This window comes from Dipodomys merriami, unplaced genomic scaffold (assembly GCF_024711535.1).
Source record: "Dipodomys merriami isolate MVZ:Mamm:240054 unplaced genomic scaffold, mDipMer1.0.p SCAF_1211, whole genome shotgun sequence".
Taxonomy (NCBI): domain Eukaryota; kingdom Metazoa; phylum Chordata; class Mammalia; order Rodentia; family Heteromyidae; genus Dipodomys; species Dipodomys merriami.
The window spans coordinates 85,144-109,227 of NW_027202507.1; positions in this window are offsets into that span (position 1 = coordinate 85,144).

A 24,084-nucleotide genomic window follows, 5' to 3' on the forward strand; every position below is an offset into this window, starting at 1 on the left:
AAGAAAATGACCGTACAATTAAAACCATTATGTTCTTTTTTTTTTAATTTAATTTTATTTTATTTGAGAACATACTGTACAGAGGGGCTACAATTACATGGGCAGGATAATGCATACATTTCTTACCAAGCATTGCAGCCCCCTCCTTTTTTTACCCTTCACCTCCCTTCCCAGCCTCCCCCCTCCCCCCACCCAATTATACCCCACTCCCCCCCCCACCGACATTGTAAAGCTGGTTTTGACATGACATTTTGTACTTCTCATTGTTGCAACAGGTCCACCTGAGTCCTTAAACGACTTGTTTGCCCCCATCTCCTCCACATGTTATACTGACATCAAATATAGTGAAAGCGGGGGTTACACTGTGGGGGAGGGACATACAAAGCAACAAAGAAATAATCTTATAAATGCGTTAGAAACATATGCATGAAAGAAAGGAAAACATTAAAATACATATTTAAGGGTTCATTTTCCTAACATCACATTATCTGACCTTTTCTGCTTGACTCATACCTATACTAGATATTGCAAATAAGGGAAACCATGGGACCTATGCTTCTTTGGGCCTGGCTTACTTCACTTAATATAATTTTTTCCAAGTTTTTCCATTTCCTAACAAATGGGGGAATGTCATTCTTTCTGATGGAGGCATAGAATTCCATTGTGTATATATACCACATTTTCTTGATCCATTCATCTACTGAGGGGCATCTGGGTTGGTTCCATATCTTAGCTATGGTAAATAATGCTGCAATAAACATAGTTGTGCTGGTAGCTTTAGTGTGGTCTTGTTTGTAAACATTTGGGTAAATGCCCAAAAGTGGGATTGCTGGATCATAGGAGAGATCTATGTGAAGTCTATTGAGGAACCTCCATACTGCTTTCCAAAGTGGTTGAACAAGTTTACATTCCCACCAACAATGAAGTAAGGTTCCTTTCTTTCCACATCCCCTCCAGCATCTGTTGTTGTTAGAGTTCTTGATTTTTGCTGTTCTAACTGGAGTGAGGTGATATCTCAATGTTGTTTTGATTTGCATTTCTTTTATGGCTAGGGATGTTGAACATTTCTTCATGTGTCTATTGGCCATCCTTCTTTTTCTTCAGAGAAGCTTCTCTTTAAGTCTTTCGCCCACTTATTTATTGGGCAGTTGTTTCTTTGAGGATTTGTTGTTGGGTGGTTTAATTTTTTGAGTTCCAAGTATATTTTAGATATGAGACCCTTGTCCGTTGTATGGCTAGTAAAGATCTTCTCCCAATCGGTGGGCTTTCTCAAATAGCATTCTTAAATGCCACTGATATGGATAAAATAAATTGATTTTTATATAGACAGAAGAATAAGGGTTGTGTGGTAAGTTGTTAGTCACAAGAGGGTCTTATTGGATTGATAACAGTTTACTCCTGTGGGCGGGGGGGGGTTGGAGGGATGGGGGATGAAGAGGGGAAAGGATCAGAAGGGGAAACAAAGGAGGAGGTAACAATGCTTGATAATAAATGTACTCATTATCTTGCCCATGTAATTGTAACCCCTCTGTATGGTATTTTCACAGTAAAAAATAAAAACAAAAAAAAAAAGAAATGTATTCATTACCTCCTTCCTTATATAAATTAAACTCCCCTGTTAATCACTTTTGCAATAAATTTATTTTTAAAAAAACATTAACAGGGAAGACCTGGTGTGTGTGTGTGTGTGTGTGTGTGTGTGTGTGTGTGTGTGTGTGTGTGTGTGTGTGTGTGTGTGTGTGTGTGTGTGTGTGTGTGTGTGTGTTTGTATTTCTCATCCTGGACCTTGATGTCAAAGCCTGGGAGCTGTCCCTGAGCATTTTTCTTCAAGGGTAGCATTTTACCACTTTATCCCCCAACTCCACTTCCATTCTTTTTGGGGGTGGTGGTAATTTATTGGAGATGAGTTTCATGTACTTTCCAACCAGACCTGGCTTTGAACTGCAATCCTCAGATCTCAGTTTACTAAGTAGATAGGATTACAGACACAAGCCTCTGGCACTCAGCACATGCTATGTTTTCTTTTTTCCTGTTGTCAAGTTGCTGTTCAGAGGGGTTACAATTACATAAGTACGGTAATAAGTACATTTTTTCCCATAGGTCATGGAACCTGAACTATAGGCCTGGGCACAATCCCTCAGCTCTTCAGCTGAGCTTCCTTCCCAGTCCCAATAAGTACAATTCTTGTGAAACTTGTTACCTCTTCCTTCATTTTTTTCCTGCTTTCTCTCCACCAATTGCCCCCCCCCACTCACTTCATTTTGTACAGATCATTTCCAACGTATTGTTTTGTGTGTATTGCTGTTGCATTGGTTTCCCCCTTGTTCTTTGTCTCACCATTTTGTTGTTCCCCTTCCCTTCCCTAATTCAAATAAATGTATATGAAATAACAGGGTACCAAAATCAAATTCAGTGACAACAGGGGGAAGAACATACAAAAGAAACAACAAATCATATAGTACATTAAAACAACAACAAAGAAAACCTCTTATAAGAGCTTAGATGAAATCTCTTTAGGTTGGAACTGGAACCTCAGAAAATGGAAAAGTGTATTGATATGCCTCTCAAAACATGCCCATACCGACAGGAAGTTATTGAGTTTGCTAAGAGATCATCTTGCTGAGGAATATTTTCCAGGATTATTTTGGATTATAGTGAATCACTTTTGAATCTTCTCTAATCTAGAATATAAATACCAACTTGCACCCACCCAGGCTGGAGACAATGGCTCACATCTACAATTGCAGATACTCTAGACAATCACGATTTGGGGCCATTTTGGAAAATAAATAAACATCATACCAACTCAACAAAACTAAAACCTGGACATGATATACACCTATTATCTTGGCTATATGGGAAGTGTTGAATAGATGGATCTCAGTTTAAGTTAGCCTAGAGAGAAAAGACCCTCTCAGAAAAACAATCACATAAAACAAAAAGGGATGGAGTGCAACTTAAGCCATAGATGAAGCACTTGTCTAGCAAGCACAAGGCTCTACATTCAAACTTCAATATAGCTAATAAAAACACACAAACCAATAAGCCAAGTTACTTCACACAATCTAGCTCAGTGACAATATTGATTTTGGATAATTAAATATTAATTTTCCTTAAGCCACAAAATATGATTTAGTTTTAAAACAAAATGGTGTACAAACTGGATTACAGATTTTTTTTGGTCATAGGGCTTGAACTCTGATCCTGCATTCTGTCCCTCAGCATTTCAGTTCAAGGTTAGCACTCTACCACTTGAGACACAGTGCCACTTCCAGATTTTTCTGCTTATGTGGTGCTGAGGAATCAAACCCAGGGCCTCATGCCTACAAAGCAAGCCCTCTACCACTGAGCCACCTTCTTAGCCCTAGATTACAGAATTATATAACAAATTCTTTGTGACGTGTGTATCTGGCCATCTCCAGAATTTGTGAAGATTCTCTTTTAATGCATCCTTCCATTTAGAAGCATCTCTAAATATTGACTCTATTTAATATTTTATATTGAAAGAGGGTGCTGTGGTAGACGGTGTTTCCCCAAAATGGTAGTAATCCACTTTCCTACCACATATCTTCTTGCAGTATTTTTGCTACATGGAACTGAATTCTGCTCTTGAATGTGCGTGTGACTCACTTGTAAGTTACATAATGGGATGTGGATATGATTGCAGAACTTTAAAGGTAGAAGCTGCCTCTAGAAAGCATGACTCAGGTTCTGGTAGCATCCACAAAACAAGACTCGGGTTCTCTTAGCACTACAATGCTACCATTCTAACATGTAATGCTGCCAGAACTTGAGTCTTGGTTTCTGGAGACAGCTATGCCGGCTTGGAAACCCGGCTTCATCAGGTGTGGAGAGATTGAACATTCCACAGCTGCTCCTTCCACCTGCTCTTCTTATAACAACTCCAATTGCAAGGGACAACTGTGGGAAATGCTGGACTTTTGCTCATGTGTAAGTTTCCCTTTTCTGCAGTGATCTCTGCTACAGTCAATAGCTTGACTTCACCATGATCATAAATCAAAAAGCAAACAGTTACCAGGCTCCTCAGGAAGAGACATTGGGTAACTCATGAGTGTCACATAAAGTCATTACAGCAGTATCAGAAAGTGAACAAATGAAGCCTGAGTGTCTAGTATTCCTTTTGCCAATAATATTCCAAAATGTGTTTGAAAACATTGCAGTGATATGAGTCTTATGAGTCTTCAGGCTCTATTATCTCAGAGCCTGAAAAACTCTTAATGGGAGGGGAGAGAGGAAATGGGGGGAGTGAGAAAGCGACAGAAACGGAGACAGCAGAGTAAGAAAGGAAGTCGGAAAGAAAAGAAACATAGTGAGAGAATGACATACAGGGCAGTCAGAGAAAAAAAAGGAGGAGAAAAAGAAATAGATAGGTAGAGAAAGCAACGGAGGAGAGGATAAAGGCAGGAGGAGATAGAGATACAGAGAATGATAGAAAGACCAAGATGCACATGGAGAGACAGACAGTGATAAAGTAAGAGAAAGGGAGGAGGAGACAGAAATGAAAGAAAAGGAGGGAGAAAGACACTGGGAGACTTTTGTCTCTTTCTTTGAGAGGAATGAGGGGATCATACAGAAAACATCACGGAGTGGATCATCAGATTTTTTAAAAAGAGTATCTCTTGTGGAGAAAAGTCTGAAAAATTGGGACTAAAGATGAAACTGTTAGTGAACTAGTGATTAAGAAGTTTGCTCACTCGGGCGACAGTGGCTCACTCATGTAATCCTAGCTACCAGGGAGGCTGAGATCTGAGGATCGAGATTCAAAGCCAGCCGGGGCAGGAAAGTCTGTGAGACTCTTATCTCCAATAAACCACTAGAAAACCGTAAGTGGCACTGTGGCTCAAGCGGTAGAGCATTAGCCTTGAGTTGAAGAGCTGAGGGATAGCTCCCAAGCCCAGAGTTCAAGCGCCACGACCAACCAAAAATATTTGATTACAATAACTAGTATATGTCTGGGACAAGCAGAAAAGGTCAAAAGCTATGTACATATGACCAGACAAAATAATTTTAAACAAATTGAACCCCAAGAAAGGGACACAAGCGGTTTTTCTTGCTAATGTTTCTAATTTATTTATAATGTACATGTGAATTTTTTGTTTCTTTTTATGTTCCTACCCCAGGGTATAAGCCTTGTTTTCACTCTATTTGATGTCAGTGCCCTGTATCTTGTATATACACTTATCTCATTTGAGAAGGGGAAGGGATAAAACAAAATGCTTAAATAGGGATACAAGTTGAGTCATTGTGACAATGAGATGTACAAGAAAACGAACTTTACAATTTAGGCAGTGGGGAAGCATTGCAGTTGTAGAGGTGGGAGGGAAGGGATGGTGGGGTTAAACAAAGGAGGAGGTAACAATGCTTGATAGGAAATGTACTCATTTCCTGGCTCATGTAACTGTAACCCCTCTGTACAGTATTTTTGCAATATAAATGTATTTTTAAAAACATGTTTGCTCACATTTTCCATTGTTTAAGAATTAGGCAATACTGTCGGCACTGGTGTCTCATGTCTGTAATCCTACCTATTCAGGAGGCTAAGATCTGAGGATCTTGGTTTAAAGCCAGCTTGGGCAGGAAAGTCTGTGAGAATTTTATATCTTATTAACCACCATAAAGCTAGAAGTGGAGCTTAAGTGGTGGAGTGCTAGTCTTCAGCAACAACAACAACAACAACAACAAAGCTCGGGGACAACACACCGGCCCTGAGATCAAGCCAGGACAGGCACCAAAATAAATAAATAAAAATGAAAAAGGGGATACAAAAATCTCCTTAAGCTAAATAATATTTAATGCAATATTTAACAAAACATACATTCAAACAAATCTATTGTCAACAAAATGACAAAACTTTCAACGAAACCAAGAGACTTCTGTCCTCATGATATTAATGACATGGACATCACACGTCTGAGGATGAAATGAGGCATCATTGTGGTAGGCCTGAAAGCTGGCATGGGAGGTTGAATTCAAAGGGGGCAATAATTGGTTCTTGAGTTTGGAAATGCTGGGGTGATTTGTCAGAATGTGTGTGTATGTATATTTGAACAAAGCATGCTTCAGGTTCATTAACTCCATAAAAGATATGTGCTGTGAGTATCCCCTGAATCATGTGAAATTTTAATTTCACATTCATTTATTTTATAGTTTTGAATTCATTTATTGAACAATGATATTTTTTAATTTGAGGCAGTTGTGTGGATTGAAGTTAGTACAGGCTGAACAGGGAAAATGGGTAAAATCTAATAGTCACAAAAGTAAATAAGGGAATAAGAACTTTGTTTTATATCTGAGTTCAAGTAATGAAAAACATTCTGTAGATAGTTTGTTTGAGGACATGAGCCTGAGTAGAAGTATCAAATTCCAGGTAAGATATGTTAGACTCCTAAGACAGTAGAGTACCTGGACCCCCAAAATTAAAAAGATCTAAGGTAATAGCTTGTTCACAAATTTCTTTGTGGTAAATGCACAACATGAAGAAAGGGAAGAGTGGGACATGGACAGCCGTTGGGCAGAGATCAATGCTGGGATGGCAGGTTGGGCAAGGCTATGTCATGCCCTCTCCAGACCACCCCTCCCTGACCCCAGAACCCCTCTATGACTCCCAGGCTCTGTGATGCAGGCGTGGGGTATAAAGCCAAGCCCCTGTCCCCCTCAGATCTCAATTGCTTAAGGCATCCTTGAGATTCAGACTATGGAGAAAGTTCTCTCTTTTCTGAATAACAGTACTGAACCATGGATGAATTTTTCTTAGCTTTTTTGGATTTTGACCCCTTATATACCTTTTTTGGTGCCAGGGGGGGCCCGGATTTTGTATTTGTTATTGGCTGTTCCTACAAGTTTATTCAACTATTTGGATCAATGCATTCATTCAAAAGGTAAGGAAGTGTTGGGTGAACTCTCAAGAGAGATTTTGCTATGGTTGACATGGGAAGTTTGAGGACATGAAGTATTGCTGTTGTAGGGCATAAGGCCCAGCCTGGGAGGGCTCAGGCTTCCATCTGAATGAGAAATGAATAGGGACTTTTTTCCTAACTGTGGCTTAAGTTACATGACGTGAACACTATAAGAACTCATGGTTTCTGACATGTGATCTTGAGTCCTGTCCCCAAGTCAGGTGTCCTGTCATAGGGTTTCCTTCCTGCTGAGATGCACATGAGAGCAGTACTGACCTATGAGGTACTCTGAGCAGAGCCTCAAGTGTAAGCTCTGTCTTCCTCAGAGGGAGCACATATGTGGGCTGGTGGCTGCATGTTTGATGCCCTTCTCTAGCAGAGGCCCTCTGATTAAAAATCTATATGCATTGTCAAAACCCCTCTGTGAGTTTTTTTATAGGAAAATTGAAAATATTTGACCATTATTATAAGGAAAAATCCCTGTTAATTAAAATGAATCATTTCACTTCCATATCATGTCTGAACTTGCTAGAGAAAAGAGAAATAGAAATGATTTAAACCCAGGCTCTCATTTTTTCTCAGAATCAAGGCAGACATATAAGGAAAAAGGAGAGGAGCATTTAGAAGTATGTTTCATCGTGGGTGATAGGAATTCATCAATGGTGATCCTTTTTCTTTCATGAGGTCTGAAAGCCCATGGTCTCTGAGGAAATCAGTTGCTATACATTGTCTCTCTGAGAAAATGAGCTCTCACAGGTAGACAGTCAGACCCAAAATGCTTCTCAGAGTCTGTGCTGTGCCAGCTCTGTGCATGAGGCAGTGATAGACGTCCACGTGGGTTTCTGCTCACTAGGGGGGCAGGTGAGATGTCAAGCTACAACTTCAGTTGTGTAAGGAAGGAGCTGTACTCCCAGAAGCTCAGACCCATGTCCAAGGTAACCACCCAAAGGGATGGAGGGAGGGAAGGAGAGAGATCATCTTTCACCTTGTACAGCATGACTGTGCTCAGTTAAGCAATCAGTTGGCAGATTGCAGGTGCTGCATGGACCAGTCTTCTGCCACAGATGTGTGTGTGTGTGTGTGTGTGTGTGTGTGTGTGTGTGTGTGTGTGTGTTGGGAGAGCAGGGAGATGAGAACAATGGAAACATATTTAAGTCACCATGTCTAAAAAGAGCAAAAGCATTTTATTTGTGTGTATGAGTATTGTTCTTTTGTCATCAAGGGCTATGTGACAGATGGGGTGACCAATGAGTATGAGGTACCCAGCAACTGTCATGCACTGAAGCAGAAGTAGCCAGGCATCCAGGCTGAGAAGCCTTGCTCTTGGTAGTGGGATGCATTACTTTGCTCTTGGCCCTAGTGTCTTGGGTTGGCTGTGCTGGTCTTGGGTGGCAGGTCAGTATCACATTCATGGGGCTATGAAACCTGGTGAGGCCAAAGAACTATGTTCCTAGAGATCTTTTTTGTCGGTCATGGGGCTTGAACTCTGGGCCTGGGCACTGTCCCTGTGCTATTTAGCTCAAGGCAAGTGCTCCATCATTTGAGCCACTGTGCCACTTCCAGTTTTCTGGTGACTAATTGGAGATAAGGGTCGCATGGACTTTCTTGCTTGGGCTGGCTTTGAGCCATAATCCTCAGATCTTAGTCTCTTGAGTAGCTAGGATTACAGGCATGAGCCACCAGCACCCAGACCTAGGAATCTTATAAAGGCATCAGCAGAAATTTGGGTGAAATGAATTAGAGGCCGAATTGTAGAATGCAGAGAATGGTGTCAGGCTGGCTGGCCGGCAGTGCTGGCAGCTGCAAAGGGTTTTCCCATGGACCTCATTTCATAAAGGTAGTGACTGGGGCCACTGAAGAGCAGATTATGGTACTATGGCTATGTAGGCCAGTGGCCTGACTCCTGCCACTTGGGTGTCATTTTCTGCTGCTCCTGCTAAGCTGTTGATTTTGTCTTCTCTGTTCATTGTTTGTTCATGTCATTGTAGTAGCTTTTAAATAGGCCTCTGCTACTCCTTCTTGTCTGCCCTGTAGTGGATTGACATGGCATCTTCTGGCTGTTCCTCTTCAGTATTTTGCTATTTTAATCAGGGCTACAAGTAGATTTGAAGCACAGTCTTACCACACTGATTCCTCAACATGAATGTACCCCATAGAGGGGAGGGATGCAGTAGAGGGGAGCGATGCAGGTATCCTGCAGATTTTAGGTAGTTGGTGTTTGGAAGGCAAATGTTGCCCTGCTGTTTATTGGGCTTGCTAACTCAGTAACTTGATGTCTGTCCCAGATGCAGTGGGTGCGGATCCTGAAGGGTCTTTTCCCTAGAATTTTTATGGTGCCTGTGTAGTCTGGGCTCCCACCTGTCTTTCTACAGTTAAAGCCCTAGACAAACTGACCTTTGGGTGAACAAGGGAGGGTATCAGGCATTGATGGAGCCTCAGCCAAAGGCCATTAAGACTTTAGGAAGAGAAGTTCTTTTACCAGATCATTACCAACAACCAGAAGTGGCTGCTGTTGAGTTTTCTGTCATCATAATTTCTGAGGCTTGACCTGTGTTACTGATGAAGCACATCTTGAAGTTGGTGTTGACTGAGATGACTGTCTTGCATAATGGTTTTTGGTTCTGTGGAGCGTGAGGCTGGACATGCTGATGAAGCTTGTGCTGCCTCTGCTTGGGCTGGTGTCATAGAGACAACAAACTTGCTGAGTCCTTCTCAATGGCAGGAGAGGGGATGGGCCATATTAATATTCAACTAAATGTCCTTATCTCAGAATGAACAGAATGTTTCCTTTAGGGCTGTTTGGAGGATTGTGGACCTGGAATTTGATAGCCCTTGATCATGATCATGTGTCACAATACAGTGATGGTGTTTGTGTGTGTGAAAAGGGCTGGGGGTTAAACCCAGTGCCTTCTGCATTCTATCTAAGCACTCTACCGCTGAGCCTTGGTGGATGGATAAGAAAGGTTTTTAGCTGTTGGGGCAGCAGGGTAGACTTTTTCCATGATAGGCAAAGAGCTTACAGAGTGTCAGCAGGAATTTATTCAGGAGGAGCACGCATTTGCATGCATTTCCCTTATAGGGTCATCAGGGAAGGCTGTTACTTCCAATCTTCTCTATCATTTAATTCTTTTAAGGTTTTATAGAGGCCGGTTACTGTCTCTACCACTTCGACCACCAAGGAAGACGCGACACCAAACTCTTCTCTCTGCAGTTAAATTCAGGACTTTGAGCAATCTTCTGACCCCAACCCCGGGGAGAATTCCCCACAGCCTTAAGTACCCGCTGGGTAGCCAACCCTGATACGCCACGTGGGAACCACCAATAGGTTCAGGTGCGAGGAAGCAAGCCAGATTCTTTGCCTTAGCCATATAAGGAGTTGTTTACCACACAGAGCACTCGCCATCGGGAAGGCAGAGGGCTGAAGCCAGCGCCATCTTCCAGGTGTGGCTGCACGCAGCTCTCTACAGGTTACCATCTATCAGTATTTGTAGATAAATGACTCCCCATCCTCTTCACTTCGAAGTAGAATTTGATTATAGTGTTCAGAAAATTTGTTCTTTTGCATCTCTGAGCCTGTGTTTTGGCTATTTGAGTCTGATAACATTCCCCCTGGTTCTGTGGCTGAAGAAAAGGCAGTTTTTTGGTGGTGGAAATCTGTAGGCATCCCTGGCTGCTGTCCTGCATTGGGCTCAGAGGGCCTGCCCACAGCCTTTCTGCTCTCAGTTCTCACAGATGTTGGGAGGCACAGGCACTAGGCACTGTGCATATCCTGACTGCTGCCTTTACCTCTGCAGTTGGCTGAGCCTTCAGTCACAGTCAGTCATCATACTGACCATGAGGGGTGGGCAATGAGCTCATAAGGATTGTGAAGAACCAGGATTAAAAAGCTTGTTCTAGAATTCCAGAGACTCTGCAATTTGTGGTTCCTCTGCTTTGCTGGAAATACAAGTCTTACTTTGCCAAGATGGTGAAGGGATTAGGGCCTCTTATGACAGGTCTGGGTTCTGGGGTTCAACATTGTCACCTTTGTTCAGATTGGCACTGAGCAAATGAGAGCTATCTGGGTCAGTGGACATGTGTTTCCCTTAGCACTGGGCTTAGTGTGTACCAAGAATCATGTGACTTCTCCCAAATAGACATGGATATTATCACAGCTTTGTACCAGAAGAACATGAGCTCTGGTTTGATCTGTTACAAAGTGTTAGAAATAGGGCTTGACCACAGGCCTCTATGTCTTCAGAGTTTTTGTGCTTCACCCAATTTGAGAGCCCAGGTTCCTGGGAGCTGAGCCTGTGTTGCTAATTTCTGATCCTCAGCAATGACCTTTGGGCAGTGTATCCTGAGCATTCTTCCTATGTGCACTGTCAGGTAGTCTCTAGTACCACCTAGTGATAAGGTACTGAGCGATGTGGGCACAGGTACTCTGAAGTGTGAGACTGCTTGGCCTCTTTATTTGAACCTGGTGGGTTCTTCAGAAGACCTATCAAGTCAGCCTCTAATTGCTACTACCCAAGCAAAGAACTGAACTCACTCTGACCTCCTAATGGTGGCAGTTGGTCGGGAAAGTCCATTGTTGCCACTGAGTCACTTGAAACCTGGTTTTCTCTGGATGCTTACAGAACCTGCTTAGGTCCATACTGGGCCTTTTTCTGGGGATGCTTTTTGGGAGGAGATGCATTCTTGTTTAGCAAAGAGGCCTAAGGATGCGGATAGGAGGTGGTAGGTCATGACTTTTCCATATTTTGGAGATTGTTTATTTGCTTCCCCTGCTGCCTCGCAAAAGTGAGAAGTAGACACAATTTAGTGCTCCTTGTCCAAAGTACTGAATCCAGTGCATAAAATATCTTGTAATATAATGAAACTTTGTCACTGTTAGTAGCCCATTACTGTGTGAGTTAAAGCATTTCTTAGCTGTCCTGAGATCAGCTAGGCCAGTCACAGATATCCATGATTAATAATGCTAGGAGGTACCTGTGCCTCTGAATGGCTGTCCATCTGTGTCCATGGTGATGTTGGTGATGAGCAACTGTTCAATGTGCTGTCTAAGCACACACTGCCCATGTTAAAAGCTCAGCTTTGTCCTTGAACAGTTTAGACTCTGAGCAAACTTCAGCTTTTCCTGATTTTGTCACCTGGAGCAATCTGGTAAAATTTAAGAACATGGCTCACCACTCCATGGTAAGAACACAGGAAAACAACCTAACTGCAATGTGAGCAAAAGATTTGTATTTTCAGCTTTGACCACCACCAAATATAGATGACAAGGACATGGCAGGGGTTTGGATGCCATTACCTATTTGAAGTGCACTGGAGGTGTAACCTCAGACCTAACAATAATCTGCACTACGAATGTGTGTTATAGTGATATTAGTAAGGATGAGAGAGATTCAGACAGTTCATTCAATGGCAGCAGAGGGCAAATGGTACAGCCACTCTAGAAAAAAATAGCCTATAAGGGCAGCTACTCTTTGGCCCAGTGGTTGTATTGGCAGACTTTTTTTTTGAAGAAAGGAAGTTGATTTTTATACAGACTGTCCAGCCTAAGAGAACTCTGCTGTCTCTGGAAGTGAGTGGTAAGTTGTGAGCAGTACTACTCTTGCTGGGGTAGTACTAGGAAACACGAAGATTCAAGATACAGTGAAATCAGCAGTCCCTGTGGTGCTGTCCAGCACAGCCATGTGATTAAATGTGTATGGCAGTACTGAATGAGTTACATTATGGAAAGCAAATGCACATTGGCAAGGGTTAAAGCAGTAGGAAGGGAGATTTCCTCTCAGCAGCATGGCTTCTCTGTGTCATGACTGTCCAGTTCAGAATGAGAAGACAATTGTGCCAACATTTTGTCTGATGTCAACAGCTGGTAAAGGCTTCATGTGGTCTCTAGTATTTTCCACAGGGGCATGCAGGGCTGTAATTTCACACTGAATTGTTAAGATTCATACCACCAGCAACCACAGAAAGGAAACCAACATAGTAATGGGACTGCTAATCTTAGAGCAAGGATCACCTGGCCACAAAGATAAGAAAAATAAGACTCCATAAAAAATCATTTTCAGAGATCTCAACTATCCCAATCACCTGATTTGATTGAATTTCTTATCCAATGGTCACAGATCTGTCTTATCTTAGTAGAATTATTACTTTTATTTTTTCAGTGCCAGTTGTAAAGCTTAAACTCAGGGCCAGGAAACTGTCACGGAAGTTTTTTCCTGAAGGGTGACACTGACTACCTCTTGAGCCATGTCATTACTACTGGGTTTTTTATGTTTAATTGGAGATAATGCTCTGAAGGAATTTCTTTCCTGGGATGCCTTCATTGCATGTGACAGAGTTAGGTGTTGTGATAAGAGTCAGTATGGGTGTATATATAGGTGTGGAACAGACATTTATGGCTTCTTACTAAACTCACTCTGAATATCTCCCTGCTCTTACTCCTGTGAAATTCCTTCTTTTTCTCAAAAAAGACCTTGTCTTTGCTTCAGTGCTCTGAAGGAAAGCCACCTGTCTTTCACTGAAAGGAAAGCTGATGATCCAGCAGGTAGACATGGTATGTGATGAACCTTCTTCTAGAAAATCAGGCCCATGGGGAGCACATTGCAGGCTGCGGTCCCTTGGTGAGGAAAACAGAATTTGTACCACAGCAGAGCCGGACAGGTCAGTCAGGTTGGGTCAGGGAGGCCAGGATACGTCTATGTCTGGTGGTGCCAGAGGTTCCTTGCTCTGTTTCTGCTCACAGGTGAACGTCTAAGCCAGGTGCAGTGCTTTCCACAATGAGATATCCACTGCTGCTTTGTTGAGGAAAAGGAAAGGTTATGCTAGGGTTCTTGCAGAATATCTGGCAGAGATTAGGACTGTCCAACCACTTCCCTCTCCCCTCCCTTCCTAAATCTACTTTCCCCCTCATCTCCACATTATTCCCTGCTAACCATGGACTGAGAGTTTCCATTGGTGCTGTCTATGGGGATGTTCTAGAGCCTTCTAACCCCGTGCTCTTCCCAGGGCTGTTAGGAGTAAGTAGTCTTGCCAAGGTATCTTGAGTTGTACAAAATTTCCAGTGGCATGACTCCCCAGCATTGGCACTGTTATTAATTCAAGTGACCTATTTCTTCAGAGCTTGGATGGGGTCTCCAAGCTACCCCAGATTTGTCTAGGGAGAGTTCTCCCAGTGGTCTCCCTACCCCATTCTACACTGTGTTCCGTGCTGGCCAGCAGCTCCTTCCAACCCACCTGCCAAGGTGCTGGCCAGAAATCCTATCTGAAGGCTGTGTGCATTGGTTTGCACACAGGCTGGTTGTTTTGTTGGGGTGTGTGGGCATTAGTTCCAACTGTTCATGTGGGGTCATCAGGAGAAGATAGGACATGGGTTGTCTATGTCTTTGGACACACAGGCACTTCCTTCCTCTTTCCCCCTCGTGAATCTCTACACGAGATAGATGCTAGTGCTTTGCACCCCATGAATGTCTCCTTAACATGTACCCTCCTGGGTAGTTTTCCCTGCATTAGACTGAGCAGTAGCGGGAGTAGGCCCTTCCCTCTGTGTATGCCTTTGCACTTCTGTCTTCCAAAATTACATGCCACCCTGGGAAGATGAAAACAAGGTTTTTTGGGCTTTCTTTTTGCCCTGTGAGTTCTGTTCTGACTTCCATTCCTTTTGCGACACAGAGGCCTGTGACCTGATTCAAAGGTACTACTCCTACTACTATGTGGGCAGATAACAGGCTACCAGCAAGGAATTTAAGGAATATAGATTAAGGAAGGTTGGATAGCTTATTGGCTGCCAAAAACAAGGAGTCAAAGAGCGGGAAGGTCCTCCAAAGGGCAATTATTCAAGGATTGTGTTTCCTAATAGGCAGTGCCAGGGGCTGCAACAATCGAAAATGATTTGGGGCCATGGATCATAACTTTTTTATTCCACCAGAGAGAAGTCATTGTGTTCCAGGTTACTTTTTATTGAAATTAACAATAAGAACAGTAGAAACAAGAAGGCAGAGGATTAGTGAGTAACAGGATAGACAGGTATGTGGCAGGGACTGCTGCAATGTGGGGCTTAGCTCTGAAGCTGTGAGAAAAGCAATTAGGCAAGGTTCCATGCATACAGAAGCTTGTGGTCAGTGCATTTGTGGTGATGGCTGTTGCTCTGGTGTCAGTGTAGTTGGAAGATGGTGCAAGTGCCAGTGCCAGTGCAGCAGTGCCGGCGAAGCTAAGAGATCATTCCCCAAAGGCATCCACACAGTGATTGCTCTCGGTCCTTCCATGATGCTGCATCCCCCCCACATTTTTCTCCTGGTGTCTCCCCCATACACATCACACAGTATTCTGCCCTTGTATAGCCCTCTCCTGTGTGTATGTGTGTATGTGTACCTAAGGCTGGCTATCCCTTCTTTGGAAGGAGCAGCACCAAGCCAGTTGCCTTAACCTAAAGCCCCAGTGGCCTCCAGATGCTTCCGCTGAAATAGGAGGGCAGGGGCTGGGAGCTCCATGGGAGATCCTCATACAGGCAGATGCAGCTAGCCCTTCCCAGCATGTGTTATGTGAATGCTGTAGGTCTGAAAAGAGAAGGAATGGCATGAGGCCAGAAAGAAGCTTTGGTTGGGAGGGGATGGAGCATGCTGTGTGGTAATGGTTGAGACTATTTGTGATTCCATGGTAGCTTCTGGACCTGGCACCTTCCCAGGCAGCATAAGGTCTACACACTTGCAGTGTTAATGGCTGGCTATTGAGTGAGTAGGCCCACCTGGAGGCTTATAAGAGGAGAGATGACAAAGAGGCCCGTGAAGGGGTGAAGAGGAGTGAAGGCTGGTTCTGCAAGAACCTATTGCCCCAGAGGGGGAAGGCTGAGGAGAACATATAGAGGCCTTCCAGTGCTGGCTTGGCCAGGCTGAAACTCCAAGGGGCTGAGCAATGGGAGCAGGCGCTCAATAGGAGAGCTCTCACTATGGCCACATGTAGCCAGTTTTTTATCTACCTTGACTGGGCCTCTGGCACCAATCCAGGGGCATCAATTTAATGTAGTTGTGAGAAAAAAATGTGAGCAAGGTGGCTGCAGCAGAGTAAAAATTCTAGCTATTTTTCCTACATGTCCACTTGGGTGATACCTGGGTGTGCTCCAGCAGGCCACATCATTGAGAGCCTTGCAGGACCAGGCTCACCTGGTCACTTTCAGGGCTTGTTTGCTGGAGCACAGGGCCTCCATAGATCCAAAAGTGCTGTGGATACCCCCTGGGCATCTGCTACAGCTGCCCTTTGTTACTGTACATATGGTGTACATGTCCCCCACAATCATGAGAACCATCATCCCGTTTTCCCTCTAGGTGTGGGAAGAATCTCTTGGCAAAGTAAAACCCATCCCCGTGGAGGCTTGCTGGTAGGAGACCAGAAAAAATTCTCCCACTTTTATATAGAGGAACTGAGGAGGATCATGGGATACACACACACACACACACACACACACACACACACACACACACACACACACACACACACACACACACGTGTGAAAGCGTACAGAAGGGAGCAAGGTGTTAGGCCCCTGACAACCTATCTGAGAGGCAGTGATGGGCCCAGGACTGGCTAGGAGGGGACATGTCAGAATTCAGCCAAAGCATGCCAAGTGAAATGCAGTTGGGTAGAGGTGGCTCTTAGGATATCTCATTTCACATGTGGGCAGTGAGCTGCTTTCAGCTGTGATGAATGTCAAACCTGGAGGAGTGTTGGATAGTGACCATGGAGACAGGGCCAAGATTATATTGGCACAGGTCCCTTTTCAGTGATTTTGCTTTCGAGGATGTCTGGGGAGGGAAGGAGCCTAGGGCATTGTGGCAATTGCAGAGAAAGCCCTGTGTGACTGTCTCCAAGCCAGACACAGTGTTAGTGTGTTGTGTGGGAACCAGTGTGCACACACACTCACCCAAGTGAGTGACCAATGCAGGTGCCTATTGGTCACACTGAGGCAGGTGGAGGGTCAGCTGATGTTTGCCAGCTGGGGCCATCTCCTGTGCACAGGTCTGAAAAGATGGGTGATGGCATGTGGGCAGCAAGAAGAGTGAGGGTGGGAGGGCATGGCATGGGGTGGCTTCTGTTGGGGCTGTTTGTGGCCCTGTGGAAGCAGATGGGACTGGCACCTCCTCAGATAGCAACAGGGCACTGTATTTTTGATGGTAGGTGAGTGTGGCATGCCTGGGACTTGTGGGATGAGAGATGACAGTGAGGCCAGTATTGCCTCCCAGTGTCAAGTGACAAGCCAATCCACTTGAGGGATCTGTCCTTTGCCTTCTGTCCCCGTGGAGGCCTTCCACCTGCCCCAGAGGAGGAAGGATGATGGGTCTATATGGGACTCACAGTGCTGCGCTGGCCAGGGCATACTTCCATGGAGCTGAGTGATGGGAGCAATAACTCACCAGCTAATGCCACCAAGCCTCCTGTATTGTGTCTAAAATGAAACCTTTATGTGTGACCAACAAACAGTACTGCCCAGCTTACCTCAAGTTCACACCCTCAAACGCTACCACTGAGGGATCATACTCCATGTACCTTGAAAACCATGCCTGGTCCTGCTGTGTCTGATTCCACAGGCTTTGGAAAAGGAGGATAAGGACAGTACAAATCTTCCATGGGCCGAGCTTCCTTCTACTCTGCTGGTCCTCAGAACTGACCTATGGGCAAAGGATGTCCATATTCCCGTCCAGTGATCTGGGCCAATATAACCTTGACCACATACAATGGGACCACAGGTCTCTACAAAGATCAAATGCCTGAATGTATGTAGGTGCACCCTGGAAAAGGCTCATCTTCTGTGTATATGCTTCCCAAGGGTGGAGGCATGATTTAGAGAATACAAGCACATCTGGTTCTGTGGCCCAATACAAGGGCCTGGCCCCAGTCTCTGGCCAGCACTCAGATGCCCTTTCCCTCTGCCTTCCCTCTTCACTCATGCTGCCTGCACAGGCCAGAATGCCACCAGTCTCTCATGTCCCAACCATCACCTTCCTGCATCCACCACCCCACACAACCAAACAAACTCCTACCTCTCTTACCTCAACCTCACCTGCAGGAAACATCCCTCTCGCTGCAGATCATGTCCTGGGATATCCATTCGCTCCCTGGCAAGCTCATTGCTGAAACAGGAGCTGCTCATCCACACCTGAGAAGGGAAAGGAAAAAAACTTGAGGTTGAGGGATAGTGTAGAGAGGAGAGAGGAACACAATCCAGAGACAAGAAGGGAAAACAGAGGGAAAGAAGACTAGAAATAACAAATAGTGAAATACAGGAGGGGGGGAAGAGCACTGGCGGGAGCAATCTACAATCCTACAAACACCCCAAGTCCCACTGGCAAGCAGGGTTCATCCTTCCACCATTGCCCCAGAATCCTCCTTTGAGACCAAATTGAAGGACACTCAGTCAGTCAGGTAATGCCCACAAAAATCACTTGTCATGAGACAGGTCGGACACAAATGTTTTTCACTGGCTGCCCACACCCATCTTTATAGCCACAGAAAAATGGCATAAAAATCCAGATGGTCCATGCCTGAAAAATAAAGGTTCTTGGACCTTGCGTAGATGATAATAAAAGTAGAGAGGAGTATATGCTATTAATGATAGAGTCTGCTTCACCATCACAACCTGCTTGGTGGACCGTCTCCCCAACTCCACTCACCTCAACACAATGGGCACCTCTGCTGCACAGCAGTAGCTGCTGGGACCTGGATGGCACCTGCATCGTGGTAACAAGAAATGTTTCCCGGGGCTGGGAAGCACGAAAGAACCTTGAAGAATGATTTGTGTTACTGTCAATAAATGATAAACTGGCAAGCATCAAAAAGTAGCTTTTAAAGTTCTCCAAGTATGCATAGTTAAGGGAACATATGATAGGTGAAATATTACTGTTAAATAAGCAAGGGAAAACCCATTATGAAACCCTGTGGAGGCATACCCTTCTGCACCCCATGCTCCACCGTGGCTGGATGCTGGCCTGTGTGGCAGGCACAAGGTCAGAGCCCTTGGATGATTTTTCCCTGGAGGAGACCTCCACACCTAGCATCAATACCACAGACAGAGCAGGGGTTCTTCACAAACTTCAGCAGACACATTGCTGGTTTGCTTTTCAGTCAGAGGTACACCCCACTAGGATAAAGGGGGGATACAGCTGCCTAGAAAGAAGAAAGCAAGGCTCTGCTCTGGTTTAAACCACATGACCAGCTGTGTACTCTACTGTTAGGTTCTGGCCTTTGAGCCAAATAAATTCATCTGTTTTGGAAAAACCCAAGGTGGTTTATTTCCAGTAGTGGGGATGAAATCCAGTCCCCTCCCCCCTCATTCCAGGGAAGTACACATCCCCAGTACAAGGGCACAACCCTGTCCACTCACTCCTACACAGTCGATGGTGGTAACTGCATTGGGATAACCATGCTCCTGTTTTGCACCCAGCTGGTCTGGTTTTAGGGTAGACAGTCTCCTCAGCTCCATTCTGCACTACTGTGACAAAAACTTGAAAGCCCACACTGTCTTGAAATGTTACTTCCTGGCCAGCCACAACCCTGAATGCATCCCATGACAGCATCAGTATTCCAGTGCTAGCTAACATAAATACAAAAAGAAACTAAACTGACTAAATGGTTGAAACAAACAAGATAAAGTACATTTCAAATATCAGGATTCAAAACACAAAGCTTCCATTACTTGCAGATGACTTAGTAGCGAATCCTACTAGAATATCTACAGAAATGTAGCTAGACTGCAGAAAATACAAATGTCCAAACTACAGAAAAACAGCACAGTGAATGACTTCCTTAACTTCAATTTTCTCATAATTGAAAAAAATCTGATTTAAAAGAAAATACTACTAAAATCAACATTAAAAAACTTGTCCAGTCTAAAAGATGACTGGGGCATGATACTCCAGAGACCAAAGTGGAATAGTTAGCAAGATGGAAAAAATAAAAGCCAGAGTGAGCAAATGGGAATACAGAGAACTTTACATATGAATGTCTTTCACAAAGACTCTTAAACAATTACTGTCAGTTAAAAAGCAGACAAACAGCCATGCACTGACAACCAAGGGGGTAGCCTGACCCTCCCTCACTGTGGGAGGGCTATTTGGTACCCAAAACTGAAAAGGAGTTTGCACATGTCAAAAATTAATTGCTAAACTTCTTCCTCAGCCACCTCCACAGTGAGAGAGTTTTGTGTTCCTGCTTCAGAAGTTAAATGCTTCTCCAAGCGACGACTGGCTCTTGCTCTATCTTGATGCCTCCTGTGACAAAGATCAAACACAGATGCAGACTAGCTAACAGAGTTGGGCACAGCTCAAATGACTGAGAAGTCCAGGCTCCCCAAGGCCTTTGACAAGTTCAGGGTATGGACTCCTCCTCCAAAGTACTCTGGCTTAACCCTATTTCTCCCTAATCCAATCCAAGTCACGGCAATCCAAGTCACTGTTCTTTCTGGGTAACGTCTCTTTTGGAGCTATACTTCACCCTTGATGAAATATATTTCAATGAAGCCCATGTTAAAGCTGTACCTCATACCTCCACCTACAGCAGTCCCAACAATCCAGAAGATTCCTGGAGTGGACTCAAGGAACTTTGACTTCCTGTCACTCTAGGTTGGTGTGACCTTTTATAACACTTCAGGTTTATGGAATCACAAACCTTATAATTCAAGCTTGACTGCTCAACGCAAGTTGCTCCTCATTGCTCTGTATGTTATCCCATGGTCTAGATGTACCATGTCCTCATTTCTTGTCACCTGCAGACACACACCTGAGTATTCCACTCTTTGGTTGATACTACAAATAAAGCTCCTATAAACATCTCTGAACAAATCCTAATGAGGCCATATTGCAGTGTGGACAATTATTTAGGAGCAGAATTCCTATATTACATTCTAAGTGCACCAAAAGCTATTTCCAGAGTGACTTTCTGTACCATTTCCTATGCTCAAGAAAAATACTCATGTTCTATATTATTCTCTGCCAATAGAGAGATGATCACTCATTCATGGTGTCAGTCTGTGTCAGTTGGCACCTCTGCTTTGGGGCCTGTGACTACAAAGTACAACCTGGCAGAAGTGAGCCTGCTCAATTCCCAGCAGCTGGATGGCAAAGACAGAGAGGAGAGCCCCAGCACCCTCTTCATGGGCACACCTCAATAATTCAAGCCCTACACTTCAAGGATCCCACCCCCTTCTACTACCACCATGAGTCTTTGAGGGACACTCATCCCAGTTGAGCACCCTGTGATCTTAAGATGTAACTTCACTAATGCTACTGATGCTACAGCTTTTTGTGTCCTCATCTAACATTCATATACCACATCTTATACAAAATCTCTTTAAAAAAACCTTTGTCTTTTTATTAGTGCTGGGGCTCAAAGTCCAGACAATGTACACGCTAAACAGGTTCTCCAGTGCTGAGCTCCAATTTCTGCCTTTTCAAGTCTGGCCTCAGCAAGTGCTGAGGACTTGAGTTCAATTCTCAATACTAGGAAAAAGAAATTCTTATCTGTCATTTCTGCTTGTCTCAGACATATACTTGTTATTGCAAATAAAGGAAACCATGGGACCTATGTTTCTTTGGGCCTGGGTTACTTCACTTAATATAATTTTTCCAATTCTTTCCACTTCCTAACAAATGGGGCAATGTCATTTTTTTCTCATAAAGACACAGAATTCCGTTGTGTATATATACCACATTTTCTTGATCCATTCATCTACTGAGGGGCATCTGGATTGGTTCCATATCTCAGCTATGGAAAATAATACTGCAATAAACATAGTTGTGCTGGTAGCTTTAGTATGGTCTTGTTTGTGAACATTTGGTTAAATACCCAAAGGTGGGATTGTTGGTAGGGGCGGGAGGTAGGGGAGATGAGAAGGGATGGGAAGGGGAAACAAAGGAAGAGGCAAAAGTGCTTGATAAAAAATGTACTCATTATCTTGCCCATGTAATTGTAACCACTCTGGGGATATTATCACAAGAAAAAAAGAAATTCTTATATGGTTTTGGTATACTTCTTCAGCCAGATAGATATGTAGATATAGACATATTGCCAAGAGGTTCCCTATAGTCTGTCTTTTTGCTAGCTCTCTGAAAGCAAACTAAGGCCCAATGCATTTTATTTTTCCCAAGTATAATTAATTCATGTTCTGTATATCCTTCTTAACAAATATTAGTTTTCAGAGTTCTGGCTTCCCTCCATAGTCCCATGTGCCACTTGGAGTTCTATTTGGTGCATAGGCCATAGTTCGGGCTCATCCGCTTCCACACACATTGTACCACCACTTGGAATAACCATCTATTTCTCACTGAATTATCGTCTCTTTTGATTTTTTTTTTAAAATCAATGAATATTATATTCTTCAATTGATTCTGAACTTTGAATTCTGTTCTACTCACTTACCTGTCTGTCATTGTCCCTGACTTTCATTGTCCCAAGCACTTTGTAATATTTCTTTTTTTAATTGTGAAAATACCGTACAGCGGGCTTACAATTACATGGGCAAGGTTATGAGTACATCTATTAGCAAGTATTGTTGCCTCCTCCTTTGTTTCCCCTTACCATCACTTTGTAACATTTCTTGAACTTGATCTTTTTCAAAATTATCCTGCCCATTCCAGATCCTATGCACATCTATAGAATCTTTAAAAATTGATTCATAAATTTCTATTCAAAAAAGCCTGCTAGGGCATGGTTAAATAAACTGCCACACTGGCAGCTCTGAACATTCACTACATGAACATAGACTCTTATGATATCATAAGGCAGATCCAGTCTGTGAGCAGCTGCTACATTTGAGATCCCAGTGATGACACTTGCTATGTGTAGCCCATGAAAGCCGCAGATTGGGCCTAGTCCCCAGACAACCAAGACTGGATCAAAAGGCTGGGGCTTTTTGTCCAGAGAAACAGAAGCCAAGGCCGTGTTGATGATCAGTGGCTCACATCACTGCTCATACCTACATAATGAAGCCACTGTGAAAACCAAAAACACAAAGTTCAGCCCAACTCTGAAGTTAGCTGGAAGTCCCTTGTGGGAAAGGGGTGAGGTTGAGGATGGCTTGCAAGAGACAAGCACAGTCTTCCTAAGAAAGTTGCATCAGCGGGGAGCTAGTGGCTGAAACCTGTAATCCTAACGAGCTACTCAGGAGACAGATCTGAGAATCGTAGTTCAACGCCAGCATGGGTCATAAAAGTCTGTGAGATTCCTGTCTCCAATTAACCACCAAAAACCAGAAGTGGTGTTTTAGTTCAAGTGGTAGCTCTTGTGCAAAAGAGGTCAGGGACAGAGTTCAGAACCCACAACGAACAGTAATAAAGCCAGATCACAAAGGCAGCAGGGCCACCTAGTGGTAGAAATAAATACCTCAGAACTGGCAATGCTGGGCAGACTACCTCAAATGAGGGCAAGTCCTAAAAAGACCTATAAGAAGCCCTGTACTTAAAACATATGGTGACCCTTGACAACTAAAGATCATAAAAAAACATAAGCAGAAGAGAGCTAGGTGCCAGGCCCACGCCTGTAATCCTAACTACTCAGGAGGCTGAGATATAAGAATCATGGCTCAAAGCCATCCCAGGAAGGAAAGTCTGAGACTCCTATATACAATTTACCATCAGAAAAATCTAAAAGGGGAGCTGTGCCTCAAGTGATAGAGTGTTAACCTTGAACAACAAATCTAAGGCAGATTGCCCAGGCCCTGATTTCAAGCCCTAGTACTGGCACACATAGGTATAAACACAAACACACACACACACACACACACACACACACACACACACACACACACACACACACACACACACACCACAAGGCCACATTCCCATGCCAATCATGCAGCTGCTCTGACGCAGTTTTAGGAGTAGGTTCCTGAGCTAGTAGTCACTCATACCTGTGTGTGACTTGCCAACCTGCTACTGTGTAATTTCTCTTGTAGGGACACTAGCCACAGCAGAGCGACCAATTTTTCCCTGCTTCTACCCCTTCCACCCAGTCCCAGCACATGCTCAATCTCATAAGCACAGGCTTCTCCTTTCACAGAAGGTTCTAATTGATGCCCCCAAACTGCCAACCTCCCACCCCCAAGGAAAGGAAGAAGAAGAAAAATCTGCTTTTTCTCCAAACTCCATGGGATTTCTTTGTTTGGGGAGTATCTAGGACTCAACACTATATC